We start from the raw sequence: 22,744 nt of genomic DNA, 5'->3' as shown, positions 1-22,744 counted from the left end.
GATGAATATTTATTAACTGATGTCAGAAGGTGGACATAGGAGAAAAGGGTTACTGGAACTGCCTCAGATCTGCTAGTGTACCAAAAATGGAAACACAATCCCAGAAGGAAGAAGGAAAGGGTTCCAGATGAATTTCTTTATAAACTTGCTAATAAAGGACCTTTTGGCAACAGACTAATAATGTTTGCTAGCAGAAGAATGCTTATCTGTGTAATGCTCTTAAAAGGATGCCCTTAGTTTAGGATTCCTTATGGGAAATAAAACTAGAATTTATGAAATTATGAAGCACATACCCCTAGAAAATGTCATGAAAACTGTTTAATATTCTGGACGTAAACTAGAGACTTTTCATCATCTAAATGCCTTCACACTGTAAGATGACACGCATACCTAGGTTACAAACCTTTTCTGTTACCGTAGGCCATAAAATGTGTCTCATGAGGAAAGAAGGACCTAGGAAGCCATGTGAGATATCCAAGACCTCTCTCTGCTGTGCCTACACCATTTGGTTGCTTGTATCCTTAATATCAGGTAAGAGCTGAGATTCGTATGAGCATTATTTGAAAATTGGACCCTTTGTCATAGCTCATAGTGAATGAACCACAAATTCAACCATTAACCTTCATAAAATACCAGATTTAAGAAAACCTCATTCTAGAATGTTAAGACAAAGTAATTCTTGATACAAAATTATAAACAAATTAATAACATACTTTCTTTAATGATATCTACCTATCTACTATCTGTTTATCTGTCTGTATCTATCTATCTACATATATATCTATAATAAAGTTATGAAGACAGTTTTGGCCTAAGTCCATAAACAGAAACCTAAAATATTAATTACAAAGTCAGAGAATACATGTAAATATTGATTGTAAGTGATAGGAGATTTTTATTCTAGTTATGTTTTCAACTCAAGATAATTAACTAGGAGGGATTGATTGATGAAAATTGAAACACTAAAGCTAGGGGATGGCATAAGAGTAAAGCAGCCAGTACCATTGTATTTTCCTTCTTAGGGAATAATTTTTGCTGAGTTGCAAAACATTCATCGAATCAATAAACCTGTGTACAGCAGCATCTTCTATGCACTAGCTACTGTGCTTACTTCTTGGTCAAAAATATAAATAACACAAGTTACTTCTATGAGGGGGATACTATTAATATTATAACCATAACAGAAGGTAGGTAAATCATGATAACATGATGCAGCAAATGCTATGAGTAAAAATACCTAGAGGTAATAGGTGTACACATAAGCAGGATTAAATTTAGACGTGGGGTGGGTAAATGCTAAAGTGTGACCAGCGGAGAAGTGCTTTACTTTTTGCATGGCACAAAAATCAGATTTAGTAGTTGCTTTATCATTTCTGACTCAAAAAATCAATTATTTTTCTTGAAAAGATAATTTATGTCAAAAGGCTGTATACAGCAGTAACAAAATGTAATAAAGGTACTTGACAGAGCCCACTGCCTAGGAGTTTTTCAGCATTGCTTCCCCAAAGAAAAAACAAATAGAATTTAACAAACATCAGCTCGTTATCAAATACAAAAATTATGTTAGTACTTAGTTTAAATATTTCACAGAATGAAAATGCAGAAATCATAATGCAATGCAGCACTTTGCTATTTTTATTTGCTCTAATGAATGTACTATGTGGAGCTTTTTCCATTAGAATTCTTGGGAAGAGAAGAAACTTTAACCTTGGCACAAATGGAGCCTAATGCTTTTAGAAACTACATAGATATTTTTAAGAATAAGGAAAATAAAATGCAACCTGGTAAAATATGCACAACCATAGTTGATGAACATTGAAAATCAAGACAGTTTCTTCTCCAAACCCTTTATTTAATGATGTAACTCTTCTCTTCTAAGAATTCCTAATTTGGTTGGCATCTGTGTATAAAGGGAAGCCAGGTGCTTCTGATCTTCAAACCTGTATCTTTCACATGTTTAAAAAAATAATGTTCTGGATTCTCTTTGATCTACTGCAATCTGTTTCCTGGATCTCTGTATTCAATTTAAATGGCTTCAAATGGAAGTCATATGTGTTTTCACTACAAAAAATACCAGTTGCTTTATTCAATGATGAAAAATTAGTGGATTCAGTGAAAAACAAAAATCTTGATCTCTAATGAAAGTTGATTATTTGAGGAACTCTCTGGTTGACTAGCTTATTTAATAAATGCAGAGGTACTAGGAATTCAAGAGCATATTTGAACTACTAGATTAGCCATTATTTAGCTTTTTTCTCTTCAGTGATAGTTAACTCCTCAAAATAGAAAGGATTCATTAAAGAGAAAAAGAAATATATTGAATTTCTATTTGTGGCAGACAGTGTACTACACGCATTACACATATTATCTCATTTAATCCTTAAAAAACTTATAAAGGATTATTTCACAGACAGAGAAGCCTAAAATCTGAGAAGTTAGCTGCATTCTATAGCTATTGAGAGTGTTAGAACTGAGATTTAAACTTAGGCCCAAATCAACCCTCAGATGAGCAATAGCTGTCTCCTCAAAGCTTGCTATTAGCCACACAGGGAAACAACGGAGGAATATGAAAAATTCACACAAACACATTTATTATGCTAGGAAAAGAGAAAGAGAGATAATGTTAAGGTTATTGGTAGAGTAGCACTCTTTCTACATAATCATATACATACACATATATGTATGTGTGTGTGTAAGTGATGGCAGTGGTAGCCCATCTGGAGTGGCTGCTGCCATGATGCTGGCTACCGTGGGGGAGGTGCAGCCAGGGTTGTGCACTCCATGGAGCCAGTGGGAGCCAGGAATAGGCGGAAGCCCTGCACCCTTCTGAGCTGGCAGGGTGGGAGCCTCATACTCCCCATGTGCAGCTGCAGCTTCCCAGCCACTGCTCTGGAACTGGGCACCCCTGTGCTCTTGGAGACTGGGAGTAAGCAGGACCTTCACCCTCCCACCTACAGCTGCAGCTGCCCAAGCTGCAGCTGCAGACCCAGCCATCTCTGCACTCTCAGGGGCCAGGGAAGGCCCTCCTTCCCCTACAGGTATGGATATGCCTGCTCCTGCTGCCTGGCCTCTCCCCGCTCCTGGTGCTTGCTCCAATTTCAGAGCAAAATTGAGGCCAAGCCTGGGTGCTGTCACAACCCAGCCAGGTGTGTGCACGCTCAACACAGTGCTGACTCTGGACTTTGAGTGCTGGCATGGATGGGAGGGAGGCAGGGAGGCCCGGGGTATGCTCGGGGAAGCTCACAGGTGACCTGCAGGCACCCCTTGGCAAGAACAGCCTCAGTGCCATGGATGAGGGCAGGAGGCAGACAGGCTCCAGGATAGAAAGGGGTGGGTCCCTGGTGAAGCCCCACCTTCAAGCCAGGGGTGGCCTGAAGCCTGGGGGCTGGGCTGTTGGTTCCATGGACCAGAATGAGAACTCATGATTCCTTTTCCAGGCCCGCCCATGGCCTCCCAGGAACCAATCTGCATGTACTTCCTCCCCTCTGAAACCCATAAAACCCCAGACTCAGCCAGACTCAGTGAGATGACAGGATGACCTGCCTGTGAACAGGAGCTACTCACCCCAAGGTTTCCTCTCTGCTGAGAGCTGAGCAGATATCAGGACTACCAGCTGTGGAGAAGAGCTACCCAAAGAGAGGAGCTACCCACTGCGGGTCTACTCTCTGCTGAGAGCTGAACACTCATTGGGACAACCTGCCTGCAGAGAGTAGTGACCCACTGCGGGTCTCCTCTGAGCTGTTATGTCACTCACTAAAGCTCATCTTCACCTTGCTCACTCTCCACTTGTCCATGTACCTCATTTTTCCTGGACACTGGTAAAGAACTCAGGACCTGCCGAATGGTGGGGCTGAAAGAGCTGTAACACAAACAGAGCTGAAACATGACCCTTGCTCACCACGTTGCAAGTGACAAGAAAAGAGAGAAGGAAAGAAGAGTTGTGGCCTTTTGGGGAACCCAGACCTAGAAGCTCCCCAAGCCAGAGCTGTGACACACCCTTTGGGGCTCTGTGGTTCCTGGTGTCTCCAAGCTTCCAGGTGTCACTGCATTTCCCAGTGCCAGCCATGGAAGCTGCTCGTGGTAACACCTTGTCCAGCTATAGCCTCACAGGGAGCCAGCACCTGTGCCAGTGCCTGGAGCTGCCTGCCCCACTGCAGCCAGTGTGCCTGGCTGTGTACAGTGGCCAGACCCCATGCTTGCTCACTCACACACCCCTTACCACTCTACTTGCCCTTGGCAAGCACAGATCTAGGCCAATAGCATGAGCTGAGTGCAGCCTGCCTGGCCAAGTGGGCAGAAAGAGCCCAGTGGGCCCCAGCAAAAGTCAGGCAAAGGCACCGCTGACCACAGAGGTTTCTGGCCGGAAAGAAACACCCTCAAAGCTCACATGACATAAGCATATATACATATAAATGTATATGCATACACATTTATATATACACCCACATACACACATAACATACAAGCTTACCAAATATATCTGTTGAATACCTTCTAAATTCCACCCAACAAAAAAATACTTTTGGAAAAGGGCTACAATACTTTTGGATAATTATGATAATGATAAGACATTCTCAAAGGAAAATAAAAGTACTTTCTGTCAAGTAATTGTAAATAATCTCAGATATTTAAATTAAGCTACTATTTAAGGTTTTTAAATTAAGCTACTATTTAAAGTTAAGGTATGGGTTTTCTGCATAAGTTTTTCCATAACATATAATGTCCATAAATCTTGAGAGAGTGTAGTATTCAATACTTAAATATCGCAGTTCTCACAAATTAGTAAACCAGATAGCATGAGTGAAATAAAAATTAATTATCTCAAAAACATTAGTCAGAGTGTGATATTTTGAAACTAAGTATAGAAAGACATGAATAATCAATCTCTTTTTCTAGTTACCCAAATCACCTCAAGATAAATGATGCTATGTAATTAGAGGAAAGTTTACTCTGCTCAGATCCATGGGGAGCAGTAAATCTTTAACACTTACTCATTTGTGTTAATTAGGTATCCACAAAAGGCACTGGTGTTATTAAAAATGGTTGTAGGACTTTTCAAAAAAATAATATTATTCAGGTGAATTTAAAGTGTTTTTTAGTCAAGTATCAAAGAAAAAAAAGAAAACAGGCAATAAAGATACGACCAGCATCCAGTAGAACTGACAAGAGAACGCAGCCAAATGAACATATGCTAGTGTTTTGAGGCATGAAGAGGTTTAAAATATAGCAAGAAGCACAATTTAACTACCAAGATACCTGGAACGAAATCAGGGGCAATTGTATATTTGTTAGCATTTGGGTCATGCAGAGACTTGCTCTAAGTCATTTCTCCTTTCTGAACCTCCCTTTCCTCTTTGGTTAAAAAAAAAAAAAAAAAAAAAACCGGAATACAATATAATATTACAAAGTTAATGCAATGATCACATGAAATAATGAACATGAAATGCTTTGCAAACTGTACAATGATATTAAAATATAGAATATTTTGTAGAGTAAAAATTATTCAGAGCGAATAAAAAGTATATAGCAGTGTGAACAGAAGACAGGCTAGAGGATTGGATAATCCATTTAAGACAATCTACATTTTTAAGGGAATTTCAGCCTATCTCACTGATCAGATTGATTCATGCTCACTCCTGGCAGCATGACACAGACGATTTGTGAGCCCCTGTCCTATTTTCTCTCACTCATCATTAAATGGGCTGGGCCACTCTGGAAAATGAAAAGAGAGGCAGATGGAAAAGCTGTTTCCATGCTGTCATGTCTGGTTTTAAGACTATCCAGGCTCTGCTTCTTTCTAAGAAATGGAAGGCAGGGTTTCTTAATTTTCCACACCCCAAAATAAACATAGTCTGCTGTGGACAGAATTAAACTCCATGGCCTTTGTTTAGCATTACTTCGTGTCTCCTTGTTCCAAGGCACTAACTTAACAGGCAAGTCTCTCTCCTAGCTGAACCATTACAAGAACAATGACATTGATTATGAAGCGCAAGAGTGGCATTTTGCCCTTGGCTGTGGATGGCACATTTCAAAGAGCTTAGGATGTCTTCCACCATCTCCAATCAATTCTACCTGAAGTCTCAAACTGATTAGCATCACTGCTGCGTTTGCTTCTCTCTCCACACCCAGATAAGTGATTACAAGTGACCTCAACATAACAAAGGACGAGCAACAAGTTACTTAAAGAAATGTAGTAAAGTAGGAGTGGAATTTAGAAAGGGCCATGCTAATCTAATATGCTTTTTATATCCCTACCATATGCTAAGCACTATAATTGTTGTTTGACTAAGGTCGTTCTTTTAATTATTACAACAGTCCTTTATATATAATTATTTTAAAGCTTTCAGATAAAGAGAATTAAAATCAGAAAGCCTAATTTGCTTAAGCAATGATTGCTGGAGTCAGGGACTGAATCCAAATCCATAGCCTATATTCCTATCATTAGAACAATACTTCTCAGACTTTGTAAGGGTTTTGTGTTCATTTTTGTTTTCGTTTGGTTGTGATTGCATTACCAACAGGGAAACATTTTTATCAAACAAAATCTCACAGAGAAACTCAAATGTAAAATAGACATGAATGTAGTTAATGTGGTTGAGAAGGAGGTCATAAAGAGGGGACCTTCACTGATAGCCCCACAATATCCCTTTGTGGCCCCTCTGATATTTTTTCTAAAGCTTTTTCTCTCTCCATAACTCAGAAAAACTTTTACCCCACCAAGCTAATGTGTGCCATTTTTCTGAAAATTACTCTTGGGAGGTACAAAGGAAATTGTAGCAGATAGCATTGAATGAGACTTCTGAAAGGCAAAGGACAGCGACAGAGAGGAGACCAAAATGGGGCCACAAATGTAATTTGCCTATTTCACAATTCAACCTGTGCCCAGTCCTGGCTGTAATACATTCAGTATCATTTAGGCTAAGGATTGTGAATGCAAATTTATTTTTATCAGCATTCTCTCAGATTATGAATCATGTATTTTCCTAGTCACACCTTACATTAAAGGAATGTCTGATTTATAATTGCTTTATTTGTCAATAAATGAATTTATTTGTCAATAAATGAATAAATGAATAAAGACGAAAAATGCATTTTAAAGGCACCATTATTGAGTTAAACAGCATCTTAATTAATGTGCCTTTAATTAAACAAAATAAATTTTCTTTGCAAGATCCTGATTTTTTTCCACCCCCTCTAGGAGAAAGAGCAGCATCAATTGTTTCAGCTCATTAGGTTTCAAAGTTTTAACTGACTGAAAAGTTGGGTTCCTGAATTTATATTATAACTCATTCACAATGGGAAATTAATAGCTCATAAATAAAACTTAAGAGCAAATAATATTAAACATTTTCCTAAGATATGCATTTTTTTAAAATTGAACTTATTTTAATTTCTGTCTTCTGCCCCAGGTGGGCACAGCCTAACAATGGAACACAGCAGCTGCAATGGACCAGAGTAACTTGGGAACCAAAGGGCACATAATTGTAGCTTCACCTTCTCATTTGCCATTTTTTGTTTCTTGCTAGCCAAGGGCAGAAGGCCTTTTAAATTATTGGTGGTTTAAATTCATATGCAAAAATACAGGCTGAGCAAATATGACATAGGACTTAACAAAATTGAGTGAGAAAAAGTTTCTTAAAAAAAAAAAGACTGAAAAAAATGTTGAGAGCAATCTTTTGCTGACAGTTGAAGAACTGTTAAGAATGAAATACTATTCATTAAAAGGATCTGTGAAATCACTTACCCTTGCTACAAAATAGTTATATGCAAATACCCTTGTCAATTTATTTGGCAAAGTCGATCAGTTTGATAATCAACAAACATTTATTAGGTGCCTTTGCTTTAACCAACATTACTTTCATTTAATACTCAGAAATGTTAAGATGTGATATTTTTGAATACTAACTCAATGGTGTGTTTAATTTTTCAACTATTCTTTGTGTCATGAGCTGAACTAGCATGAAGACCGTTTAGTAGGTTGTTCTTTATTTTCCTAAGTACAAACCATTTTATGAAAAAATTGTTCATTGCATTTAATCTTCAAATGGAAATGGCTTATTCAGTAGACTAAAAAAAAAAGAGAGACAAATAATTAGTGGATAATAGCTGCAAAAAGAAATCTTCTATGAAATGTGGACTAAGTCAAGTTTCTTTTTCTGTAGCTGGGTTCAGAATATACACTGTATAGAAATGTAATTAAAAAGAAAAGAATATTTAATGTTGGGGTCCCAGGAACAATTTGAAAGATGACATTGGTCTTCCTTGGTCGTAGGGTTGAGACTCTGCAAAGTAGTGTTTATTCTTCAAACATCAATAAAACAACAGTGGAAGTGCTCACCACTAGTCTGCCAAACCAATGCATTATAATGAGAATTCTCTGCTTTTCATCTCAAACTTTAAAGTATATAAGTACCACCAAAGGGTGCTAATTGACAGTGCAGGATCCCAAGCCCAGCATCTAAAGTTTCTAACTCAATGGGCCTGGTATAGAGTTTCAACAAGTCTATTTTTCTTAACTGATTCAGAAACAAGTAGTCTGATGACCATGAAGAAACATACCTTAAGTGTTTTCTATGTGTGTTTTTTTTTTTGAATATACTTTGTAGAGGATTGGAAAATATCAGACGAAAAAAATACTGAGAAGAAAACATAATCACCCATAGTCCTACCACTCCAATGTAGCTACTGCTTAATCAGCACAATAACTTCTAGGTATACATATAATAATCCACAGGTTTTTTTCATTCTATATATATCACAGGTTTTTTTCTTTATATATATATGTATATATACACACACACATAATATATATATTCTGTTACATATATATTCTGTAATGTTGCAGGTATAATTTATTGTAATAGAGCAAAAACTTTAGTCATTAAAAACTGTCTAGGTATAAAATTATATGTTAATACAATTTTTTCTCAAGATTTTGAGTACATGGTTCTGTAGTAGTCTAATGCACAGTGTGGCTAATAAAAAGTCTAATGATTAATTTCTGGTTGCTTTATACATGACTTTTTAACAATCTCTGAAAACTTAACAGATGTTATTTATATGCTTGATACTCTGAAATTGCATCTGCCTGTGTAGTATAAATAAAAATAAACCTACAAAATCGGAGAGGTTAAACAAATGGAATTCTGTTAAACATATTTTCTATATTTTCCTTTATTCATTTAATAATGGACCTTAGACTTTTTTTCAAATTAGTGTTTTAAGATCTCACTTTTAAATGGCTAAGTAGCATTCAGTTTTATGAATATATCATAATTTAAGTCGTCCCCAAATGATGGACATTTAAATATTCCAAATTTTACCCAGTTAAAATCAGTGCTAAAATAAACATGTTTGGCCATAAGCATTGGACCAGTTAATAATAAGTTTAAGTTGAAAAGCAGAGAATTCTCGTCATAATGCATTGGTTTGGCAAATTAGATATGAGCATTTCTACTGTGTTTTATTGATGTTTGAAGAACAGACACTACTTTGGAGAGTCTCAACCCTATGACTAAGGATGACCAATGTCTTGGACCAACCAAGTATTGGAAACATGTTCAAGTATTTCTATAACATGGATTCCTGAGCATAAAATTTGCTGTTAAAGAATTTTTGAAATATTATTAGGCTGCTATTGAAAATACTGAGATAAGATATTGAGGTAAGATTTGTGTGTAAGAAACTTGTTGGGGGATACTCTAGTTATTAATATCTGTGAGTGAGTGAAAGGAAAAGATGAATATGCAGTAAAGGCTCCAGCCAAACCCAACAGTGGCATCAGGAACTGAGACATCCTTTAAAGGCATTCTCCAGTAGGGCAAGTGGGCTTAGCTTTTTGTAGTTTTACATCAACTAGTCATTGGCTGCCCCAAGAAAAGAGCATAGTCTTGGTCATTTTAACTCCCCCCAATCCCCAGAGGCATTCAGCTGAAAGATGTCAGCTGACAACTCTGAGCAGCTGAGATAATGAGTGCTTCCTACTTGAGGGAGTAGGGGTTTGGCCCGTGAACCAAAACATGTACTACCATCTACCACTTTGTATTCATTATATCTACCTGTCTTATATAAATTCTGATAGCAACTCCTAATCTGGTGCTCCTCTTTTATTCAAGAAAATTTATGAGATAGATAAAAATTAGTGGAATGAACTATCGCCCCTCAATTCCACAAATGATCTGCAGTTATCTCACTCTTTTACTTTATTCTACATATTCCTCACCTCTGATGATAACCTTTGCTGGCCAAGGTGACTTGCCTGGTAGAATGATGCAGACCTTCCTCCAGTGAGGCCCTAGTCCTCTAAATAAAAATAATAACAATAATAATACAATAAAACAAAAGCATTTCTCTTCTACACTTCTAATAAAACCTCTAAACCTCTAGATCCAAGAACTGTGGGGATGGCAAGTACATATTTCATGAGTGGGTCACAGGAAATAATGGTGAGTGGAGTATTCTTTTATCTACCCCTTTGTTTCTGGACTCATTTTTAAATTCTACCTTTTGGAAGCACAGTACTATATACTGGTCATTGATTTGGAGTATACACTGCATCCTGAAAAATGGCACCCATGTTTTTAGGGTATTATATCCAAACTAATATTTGGCTATACTTTCACCAGAACTCAAATAAGACTAGTGGTTTCTGAGTGGTATAGCATGTGATTAAACCAGTGGACTCCATTTTTATGTATTTATCCCCTCATCTCCTTTTCTCTGAAGATCACAGGTTATAAATACTTATCATTCCACAAGATTTCAAATAGTAGTTTTGGCTACAGTCCTACAGGCAGGTAAGGTAAACTCACACTCAAAGTCTAAGTCAATTTTAGAAAAGATGAATATCTGCCTCTTCAAGGATGGAAAGCATTCAATAACAACATGAAACCAAGTGGCTGTTTGGTATTTTAGATGAATGATACCATATTGGGTCTTCAGGGTTGGTCTTTGTTAAAATTTAAACCAAGGATTGGACAACCATGGTGAGTGGAAGCCTATATCTTTGGGCATATACAAAGGCTTCATCCCTGGCCCAGTGTCTATTGAATTCATTTACCCATTGTGCCAACACTAGAATGGCCAATGGCATGTTGGCTGACATCAGTTGACTGAATTATGTATTTTTAGAGCTCCTTTCATGGTGAACTTTATCTGAAGAATATTAACATAAAATACAAATACCTTCACACTTTGTGCCCTCTTCAGTAGGTCAGTCTTCATGCTTCTTTGCCAGACCTCCTTGACCCAAGTCTTCTAACCTTTTTATAATACTTCTATGTCACTGACCAGCCAAGTAAGTTATTTATTATTTTCTATATGCTATTTCATATTCTTAACTGAGGCTGTTTCTCTTTCCACATCAATTGATCGACCAGGTGCAACTGAGGAGTCCAGCCCCAGGTCTAAATTTCATGTGTGATCTTTCAGGCTCTACCAAAGACTTTACTTGGCAGGCCTCATGGAGGGAAAGCTGCCCTTCCCACAAAAGACGTGGTGCACAACCAATGCATTGGAGTCTCGGGAAGGAGTTGCAGGCAGGGATTCAGGCCTATTCCAGCCAGCCATGCTCATATATGCATGTCTTCTTTCTTAGCTTAGGCACCTCTATTCAGAGGCCTCACCTGAAATATTTTTCAGGCACCTCTTCTTTATGAAGGGCGCTTGAAGACACTTTTCTCCACTTCAACTCAATTCTTTGAGACTTGTGCCTTCAAGGAAAAAGGGTATAGAACACTTAGGGATCACTTCACCCAGCAAACAGAAAAGGTCTGAGAGAATGTGTTAGTTTGCCTCAATAATGAAACAAGCATCTTGTCAAACTTAGTGAAGGAGATTGGTTCCCTACAGGAACATCACTACAAACCCCCTTCTTCAGACTACATTGATAAACTGTGACTTTGCCTACAGAGGAGGTGCAAAGTATTGAGTGAATGAGACAGTACAAATACCCTAGACCCTCTTCTTCCTCATTTGGGTACCAGGTATGCTCTGGCACACCTGACTTACCGGTGATAAATTCCTTGCCACTCACAAACATATTTGAACCACCCTCATAGAGCCAGCCCTAAAAACACCCTTGGATCTACAATGAAGTAGTGGGAACAGTACATGATGAGATCATTAATAGACTCGGATTTCTAGGTTTATTCATGCCTCTCCTGATGGCTATTGAGGCCACTGCTTGAAGTCAGGCCCATTGTTTCACAATACAATCTGACTCTTTACTGACAAATTTCCTGGCATGCAAAAAGTGGCTACTGCCAAGATATCAAAGTCTGACTAGGCAAAAGAGCAGCTGGAGAGTGATAAACAGGCATCCTTTGCTAGAACATCCTGGCAAAGGCCTTCCAGAAAAGATCACTGAATCTTGTCTCTCAATAATGGGGTCTCAAGGAGGAGACTGATGGGGTCCCTGCCAAGGAACTTGTGGCCAGGTCCAGGCCATGAGAGGCCCAACAGACAACCTCACGAGGATTCAAGTGGTGGCAGTCCCTATCAGTGACATTGGTGCTGATCCCTCTGACCCTCCTGGTGGGCCTGAAGATGAGCCAAATGGTTCATCCAGCCTCTGCCATGTTTTTCAGTATTCAAAAATAAACAAGACTAAGAGTTAGACTAAGGTCCTTCTCTCTCCAAAGAGAACAAGAAACCCTACTTCACAGTCATAGCTCAATGGAGAGATGGGGGGATCTAGTACTTCTTGGGCCTTTTGGAGATCAGTACACAAATGACTTATGATTCCCACAACCCTTGGCACCAAGATAAGGGGAAACAGATAATATTGTCTGGAATTGGGTTCTAGGCTACCACCACTAGCAGTCTTAACCAGACATGACTATGGATGGGTCACTTCAGGTTTCTAGAAGTCTCCATTGTATGGCCCCCATCACTGAATGTATAGTTGGTACACATATATTATGCATATGCACCCTACTCACCTTCACCCACAGCCCTGGCAAGAATTGATGCAGTTACGGCCATCGTAGTGGGGCATATGGAAGACTGTTAATTTGCTCCACTGCTGACAATTGGTGCTGTTATTCCCCTGCAAAACTAACCACCCTTTGGCCAAACTTAAGGAAGATGAAGTTCTCTATAAGACGATTTCTCTATTCTATAGCCCTATCTGGCATGTGCACAAGGCTTTGGATGCCTAGAAACTCACCTTTGAGTATTGGAGGCTCAATATTGTCATACTACTCTCGGAATTGGTGGAACCAGATGTTGTGACAGTCAAAGAAGCTATTGCTCAAGCTAAGTGAACTTGGTGTGTAGCAATTAGTATTACAAATGCTTTTATCAGCATCTCCTTCAAATCAGATTATCAGGATCAATTTGCCTTCATGTGGAATGGATTCCAATATACTGTAATGTTTCCTTAATGCTACCTAAATTATCTGGCTATCTGTCATCAACAGATAGGGCATAACCCAGAAAAATGTCACTCCTAGACAAAATACTAGCCTTCCACTATATTGATGACATCTCCTGGTGGGCATAGACAAGGCCATCCCCCAACAAAAACTGGATGCCCTCTTGACCCACAAGTGACAACATGGCCAGTCCGTTACTAAAAAGTATAAGGATCTAGCAACTAAGTAAAATTCCTGGGCATAATCCACAAAGGTGCACAATTCTAAAGAAATTATGAAGCATTTGACTCTGTCTACATGAAAAAACAGAAAGAAAGAGGACCCCTGACCCACAAGATTCCCTTAGAAGGATCTTCCAATGGGCCACGCAAGTTACTCCCCTAACCCATCCAGGCCCCACCAATTCATATTTGCTGTTTGAGTTACAGGTTTTATCAACCTTCCAGTTTGACAATTGAAACCTACGGCAGAAGAATACTACCACAGGTTAGAAGTATCTATTGGGCCTTTGGACCCATAGGCTCTCCAAGTCAGCTTAACGGCATGCACACTTTAAGAGATTATTGTTGGCTTGCCATTGTGCCTTGGTGGTTACTGAGTGTATGGCCCATGGTCATGAAATAGTCTTGTAACTAGAAGTTCCAGTCACACCTTGGGTCTGAACATAGCCCTCAAATTGTCAGGTGGAGAAAGCTAAGAAATTATCTCTAGTGAAATAGAATTGGTACATAGAGATGTGGGTAAAATCTGGCCAGGATGGGCTTCAACACCATAAAAAAAGCTTGTAACACCATAAAAAAAAAACCTTCAGGAGTGCTCCTCAACCCCTAGGCATATACTCAAAGAGCCACTGCCTCCACTGTCCCAGAGGAAACACAGATATAGAAACCTCCTGGACCACCGATAGGCCTGGTTCTCTGAGAGCTCTTCCCAGTTAACTTATACCAGGATGGAAAAGGGTACAGCTGCCATCTCATCTGAGAGAGGCTTGTCCCTCACTGAGTACAGTAAAGGATGCTCAGCACAATGAATAGCCCTTCATGTAGTGTGGATGGCTATCCAGGCCACCCCAGCTGATGAGATGTGTTATATTTTCACTGACTCACAGGCTGTGACCAATGTCCTGGCCGTTTGGTTAGGCCACTGGCAGGTCTGAGTGCCATATAAACAAGCTTTCCTGTAGGGGTGAGACATTTAGAAAAAAAAATGTTCCATTCCTAATAAGGTTTTCTTATCAAGGCTGATGATCACCAGAAAGGCTCTCAGACTGACAAAGGGGAATATAATCAATGAGCAGACCATGTTTGTCAGCTAAACTCAGAGACTGAATTGCTCTCTAATCCAGAACAAGCAGATGTTCAACCTATTGCCTTCTGGATCCATGAGAAATTTTGATACCATCCTAGACTGGCCTACATGCATAGACTGCCTCTGTGGTCTGAACTTGCCAACATAGCATGGAAAAGGTTTTCCTCCGGCCAGACCATGGCCAAAGCTAAAAATGCTGCCTGGGAAAAAATCTCTCCAGCCAATGACCAAGGAGTTTCTGATGAATAGATCACATTGGGGCCCTCATCCAATCAAGAAGATTCCACTAGATCCTGACTGTAGCTGACACTTTCTCTGAATTTGCTCAGGCATCCTTGTGCATCCCACTGACTCAGGCCACACTATCCAGATCACTCAAGACCATACGTGTTTTGTTTAGGTTTTCCGAGTAGATTTTATTTGATAATGGCTTTAAATTGTGGCCCAAGTTCCATATCAATGGGCCCAGTCACAGGATATACAATGAATTCTTTATATTCCATATCACTTCCAAGCTGCAATGATGATTGAGCATTTTCATGGATAATTAAAATACAGACTTAAGTGGCTGATAGCACAAGTAAAGACATCCCCAGCCTGGACGTCAGAGGAAAGCAGTCTGGGGTCTCAATGCAGCAGTTCTCTGAAAGGTACTTTTAATTCATGTTCTATGTGTTACTAAGCTGTCTGACCTCTTCCTTCAATTGTACACCCCTTTTCAATAATTATTGACAGCTGGGTCTCTGGAGGGGACCCTGCAAGGGCCTTCCTTCCCCTTCACTCTCTTTCTTAAAACTCATAAACTTGAAAGATTAGAATGGCTATTAAACAATGAGGAGTGGGAGACAGTAACCTCCTCTATTTACCACCTGGGTGCACAAGTTGAATGTTTTGCTTACAAGGACTTCAAAAACAATGACCATCAATTTGAGTTCTCTAGTTCAATATTTTCCTTAAGGTGGCCCAGGTGCTTTTTCCCATGTAGCCCCATGGGATCAGTATCAGAATACAAAATGTTACCGAACTACAAAAAGATAGGCCAGAAGACTTTCATACGTCATCCTAGGAGATGGATTAAGAGTTCTATCCTTGCTCATGCTACAGGACCAGGTGAACACCTTCAAACCTAATAGCCTGTGCAGGACAGGAAGGGTAGAGGGATCTGACCTCTCTTCTCTCTCTCCTGCAGAAGAACCTGTGATTCCTGCTTTGCCAAATTTGTTGCTTTCTCTTTCGCCATCTCCCAGAGGGTTAGATTGCCAGGAAGAGCAGGATGTCAGCATTTCTGGTTTTACCACAAGCTCCCTGTTGTGGAGGTTAAGTTCTGGATGAGTATGAATAAAAGGAGCAAATTGTGATAAAAGGCAATTGGGAGGAAATTGTTAGGTTCATCTGAGATATAGGTTAAACTGCAAATCAGCTGGTTTACTGGAGAGAATCGGGAAAAGACACAGCTGAGAATATCCACCTTGGGGTCAAAACAAATCTCAAAAACTGACTGCAAAGGTAATTATCCCTTCAAAAGAGACCAAATTTGATTGGATTTATCTGTAATGTAATTTATGGAACTAGACATTGTTAAAAACAGTAGAGCATCAGCCAACAATAAGTGGAGTTTAACAGCTGGGCATTGTCTGGAAAACAGTCAAAAAGACCCTTGCCAAAAAAACACTGTCACCTTTGAGTGACTGTGGACATACCCAAGGCTGTACACCCTGAGAAGCACATCAGAGGCTTCATACTGCAGGACAGAAATAGACTTTACAAAAATAATCAAGCCAGTTACTAAACAGGTAAACAAGAAAACAGCAAGTATAAGATGAGGGGTAAGGAGAAGTATAGTACCAGTACCCAGAGCTGCTTAAAAAAAATCTAGTTTCCATGAGAATGGTCAATGGGTACAAAAATATAGTTACATAAAATGAATAAGATGTAGTATTTAATAGCACAGCATGGTGATTACAGTGAACAATAATTTAATATACCTTTTAAATAACTAAAAACTTAAAATTTGAATGTTTACAACACAAAGAAATGATAAATGTTTGAGGCAATGGATACTCCATTTATCCAGATGTGATTATTATTCATTGTATGTCTGTATCTAAATGTGTCATGTGCCCTATAAATATATAAATCTACTATGTACCCATAAAAAATAAAATAACCAGTTTCCAGCAAAAATTACAAGACCTGCAGCAAAACAGGAAAGTATGACCCAAACGCAAAGGGGAAAAAAAAGCATGCAACATATATTGCCTATTAGAGTGAAGAGATGTTAGATTTAAGAGACATAAAAATTCAAAGAAGCCATTATAAATATGTTAAAAGAACAAACCATAATTAAATAAATTAAGAAAATTATAATAACAATATTGCACCAAATAGTAAATATCCATAAAGAGATGTAAATTATAAAAAAGAATCGAATGGAAATTCTGGAATTAAAAAGTAGAATAAGTTAAATGAAAATTCTACTAGAGATTAGAACTGGCAGAAAGAATTAGCAAACTTGAGGATAAATCAATAGAGATTATGCAATCTGAAGAACAGACGGCAAAAAATGAAGAAAAATGAATGTAACCTCAGAAAAATACAGGACACCAGGAACCATACCAACATACATGTAATAGGAATACCAAAAAGAGAAGAAACAGAGAAAAGAAAATATAAAAAAAAATTTTAAAACAATGAAAACATTCCCAATCTATTGAAAAACATTAATCTATATATTTAGGAAGCCCAATAAATTAGTATATAAAACATTATATACTATACATTATATACTGAGCTTCCTCTAGGAAGCTCAGCAAACCCATTTTTACATCATAGGAAAAATACTGGAAGTGAGGGCAAGATGGCTAACTACATACAGCCAGGTGGAACAGCTCCCATCAAGGGGCCAAGACGACTGGCATGCTCCTAACAGATTTTCAGAAAGAAGGCATTGAAAGTGGATAGACAGATGACGCAGAAGCTGGGCTAAAGGCGGAGAACACTGGGAACCCTACATAAGGCTACAGTGCACCTGGACTCATTCCTGGCCCCAAATGCCTCCAGGAGAACAAATGAGTTGAACTGGCAATGAGCAACCTGCTCTTGCCACAGGCCTCTAGAACCCTGGCAGGAGACCCCTCGACCACCAGAGACACTCAAGTTGGCAGGGAGAGCTGCATAGAGAAGTGGTAGTGGCAGCAAGACAGCTGATATGGAACCCAGAGGGTTTGGTGCAGAAGCACCTGTAGGAGAGCACAGTCAGGAATGGCCATCTCCCTAGACCTGATTTGCTCCCATAAGAGACTAGCCGAAGGGGAACTGTCAGTCCTAAACACTACAGGTACCCTGGCACCTGCTACCACCTGCCACAGCTGCCACTACTGCTGCTGCTGGCACATGTGAACAAAGACAGATCCCACTGTCACTGCATTACAAAACATGTTTGCTGACACCACCTATCAGACAGTAGTAACTCACAATCTGGGAGCACATCAGCCCCCACAGTGCAATGGATTTCTAACCTCAAAGAGCCAGAGAACAATGTCAAGGCCCAATACAGGTCCCCTAGAGTTAGGGCATACAGTCCAGGAGGAGTTGGCAGCTGAGTGTGGGCACCCTAAAATCTTCCAGAAATGAAGTCAGTTGTCTGAATCCACCTTATACTACAATCAAACCCTCAAAGTCATCAAATAGGATGAAGGAAGAAACATACAAAGGTCAGCAACCTCAAAAATTGAAGAAAGATAAGCCCGCAAAGATGAGAAAGAATGAGCACAAGAACCCTAACAACTCAAAAAGCCAGAATGCCTTTTTTTTCTCCAAATGACTACATCACCCCTCCAGCAAGACTTCTGAACTGGGCTGAGATGGCTAAAATTACACAAATATAATTCAGAATATGAACAGAAACAAAGATCACTGAGCTACAGAACTACATTGAAACCCAATCCAAACAAGTTAAAAATCATGATAAAATAGAGGAGGTGACAAAAAAAATGGCCAGTATAGAAAGAATGTAACCAAACTGATAGAGCTGCAAGACACACTACAAGAATTTCATAATGAAATTACAAGTACTAATAGCAGAATAGACCAAATGAAGCAAAGAATCTCAGAGCATCAAGACTGGGTTTCTGAAATAAGAAATTCAAACATGAATAGAGAAAAAAGAATAAAAAGAAATGAAGAAAAACCTCAAGAAATGTGGGATTATATATAAATAAAATCTATGACTCATCGATGTTCCTGAAGGAGACGGGAGAATGGAACCAACATGGAAAACATTTCAGGATATCATCCGTGAGAACTTCCCCAACCTAGCAAGACAGGCTAACATTCAAATTCAGGAACAGCAGAGAACCCCAGTAAGATATTCCTCAAGAAGCACATTCCCCAGATACATAACCACTAGATTCTTGAAGGTCAAAATGAAATTAAAAAATGTTAAACTCAGCTAGAGAAAGGACAGGTCACCTACAAAGGGAAGACCATCAAACTAACAGCAGACCTCTCAGCATAAACCCTACAAGCCAGAAGAGATTGGAGTTTTACAGTCAATGTTCTTAAAGAAAAGATATTCTGCCACATAATTTCATATCTGGCCAAACTAAGCTTCATGAGCAAAGGAGAAATAAGATCCTTTCAGACAAGCAAATGCTGAGGGAATTCATTACCACCAGGCTTGCCTTACAAAAAATCCTGAGTGAAGCACTAAATATAACAAGGGAAGACCATTCTCAGCCACTACAAAAACACACTGAAGTACACAGATCAGTGACACAATAAAGCAACCACATAAATAAGTCTGCAAAATAACCAGCCAATATCATGATGACAGGATCAAATTTACATGTATTTTATTAGTCCGTTTTCATGCTGCTGATAAAGATATACCCAAGACTGGGCAATTTACAAAAGAAAGAGGTTTTATTGGACTTACAGTTTCATGTGGCTGGGGAAGACTCACAATCATGGCAGAAGGCAAGGAGGAGCAAGTTACATCTTACATGGATGGCAGCAGGCAAAGAAAGAGCTTGTGCAAGGAAACTTTCCCTTATAGAATCATTAGATCTTGTGAGACTTATTCACTATTACAAGAACAGCATGGGAAAGACCTTCCCCCATGATTCAATTACCTCCCACCAGGTCTGTCCCACAACATGTGGGAATTCAAGAATGAGATTTGAGTGGAGACACAGCCAAACCATATCACATACCAATACTAACCTTGAATATAAATGGGCTAAATGTCCCAATTCAAAGACACAGAGTGGCAAGCTGGATAACAAACTAAGACCCATTGAAATGCTGTCTTCAAGAGACCCATCTAACATGCAGTGACACACACATAGGTTCAAATAAAAGGATGGCAAAAAGCCCACCAAGCAAATGGAGAACAGAAAAAAAAAGTAAGGGTTGTAATCCTAGTTTCAGACAAAACAGACTTTAAAACAACAAAGATCATAAAAGACAAGGGCAATACAGAAGGGTAAAGAGCTCAATTCAACAAGAAGGTCTAACTATCCTAAATATATATGCACCCAACACAGGAATACCCAGATTCATAAAGCAAGTTCTTAGAGACCTTCAAAAAGACTTTAACCCTCATACAATAATAGTGGAAGACTTTAACACCCCACTGATAGTATTAGACAGATCATTGAAACAGAAAATTAACAAAGATATTCAGGACCTGAACTCAGCACTGGATCAAATGGACCTGATAGACATCTACAGAACTCTCCATCCAAAAACAACAGAATATATATATTTTTTCATCTCCACGTGGCACACACTAAAATTCATCACATGATTGGAAGTAAAACACTTCTTAGCAAATGCAAAAGAACTGAAATAACAATCTCTCAGACCATAGTACCATCAAATTAGTAATTAAGACTTAAAAATTTACTTAAAATCATATAATTAATTGAAAATTCAATAACCTGCTCCTGAATGATTTTTTAGTAAATAAAGAAATTAAGGCAAAACCAAGAAGTTCCTTGAAACTAATGAGAACAAAGATACAACATACCAGAATCTCTGGGACACAGCTAAGGCAGTGTTAAGAGGCAGATTTGTAGTACTAAAATGCCCACATCAAAAAGCTAGAAATATCTCAAGTTAACAAGCTAACAGCACAACTAAAAGAACTAGAGAACCAAGAGCAAACCAACCCCAAAGCTAGCAGAAGACAAAAAATAACCAAAATCAAAGCTGAACTGAAACAGATTGAGATATGAAAAACCATTCAAAAAATCAGTAAATCCAGAAGTTGTTTTTCTAAGAAACAATTAATAAAATAGCTAGCTAGATTAATAAAGAAGAAAAGAGAGAAGAGTCAAATAAAAGCAATCAGAAATGACAAGAGGGATATTACCACTGACCTCATAGAAATACAAATAACTATCAGGGAATATTATAATCACTTCTAGGCACATAAAATAGAAAATCTAGAAAAAAATGGATAAATTCCTGGACACATACACCCTCCCAAGACTAAACCAGGAAGAAACGAAATCCCTGAACACATACACCCTCCCAAGACTAAACCAGGAAGAAACTAAATCCCTGAACAGACCAATAATGAGTTCTGAAATTGAGGTGGTAATAAATAGCCTACCAACCAAAAAAAGGCTAGGATCAGACAGATTAACAGCTGAATTCTACCAGATATACAAAGAAGAGCTGGTCCCCTTGCTGCTGAAACAATTCCAAAAAAAATGATGAAGAGGGAGTCATCCCTAACTCATTCTATGAGGCCAGCATCATCCTGATATCAAAACCTGGCAGGGACACAACAACAAAAAAGAATACTTCAGGCCAATATTCTTGATGAACATCCATGCAAAAATCCTCAGCAAGGTACTGGCAAATCAAATCTGACAGCACATCAAAAAGCTTATCTACAATGAACAAATGGGCTTATCATCCATGGGATGCAGGGTTAGTTCAACATACTCAAATCAATAAATTGAGTCATTACTTAAAGAGAACTAAAGACAAAACCACCTGATTATTTCGAGAGATGCAGAAAAGTCTTTCAATGAAAACACTGCTTCATGTTAAGAACTCTCAATAAACTGGGTATTGAAAGAACTCACCTCAAAATAATAACAGCCATCTATGATAAACACTCAGCCAATATGATACTGAATGGGTGAAAGATAAAAGCATTGACCTTGAAAGCTGGCACAAGACAAAGATGCCCTCTCTCACTACTCCTATTCAATATAGCATGGAAAGTCCTGGCCAGGGCAAGCAGGCAAGAGGAAGAAAGAAAGTGTATACAATTATGAAGAAAGAAATCAAACTATCCCTGTTTGCATATGACATAGTCCTATATCTAGAAAACTCCATAGCCTCAGCCCAAAAGTTCATTAAGCTGATAAACAACTTTGGCAAAGTTTCAAGATACAAAATCAACATTTAAAAAAATCACTAGCATTCTTATATGCCAATGATCATCAAGCCAAGAACCAAAGCAGAAATGCAATTCCATTTACAATGACTACATAAAGATTAAAACAACTAAGAATACAGTTAACCAGGGATCTGAAAGATCTCTACAAGGAGAACTACAAAATACTGTTCAAAGAAATCAGAGATGACACAAACAAATGGAAAATCATTTCATGCTCATGGATAGGAAGAACTAATATTATTAAAATGTGCCATACTGCCCAAAGTTATTTATAGTGCTATTTCTATTCAACTATCATTGATATTCTTCACAGAACTAGAAAAAAAAACTTTACAATTCATAAAGAACCAAAAAAGAGCCTGAATAGCCAAGGCAATCCTATGCAAAAAGAACAAAGCTGGGGGCATCACACTACACTACCTGACTTCAAACTATACAGTTGGGATAACTGGATACCCATACACAGAAGATTGAAACTGGACCCCTTCCTTATACCATATACAAAAATCAACTCAAGATGGATCAAAAACTTAAATATGAAACCCAAAAGTATAAAAACCCTGGAAGACAACCTAGGCAATACCATTCAGGACATAGGAATGAGCAAAGATTTCATGTAATTGTAACAAATGCAAAAATT

This window comes from Symphalangus syndactylus, chromosome 6 (assembly GCF_028878055.3).
Source record: "Symphalangus syndactylus isolate Jambi chromosome 6, NHGRI_mSymSyn1-v2.1_pri, whole genome shotgun sequence".
Taxonomy (NCBI): domain Eukaryota; kingdom Metazoa; phylum Chordata; class Mammalia; order Primates; family Hylobatidae; genus Symphalangus; species Symphalangus syndactylus.
Note: the sequence above shows the minus strand (reverse complement) of the source record.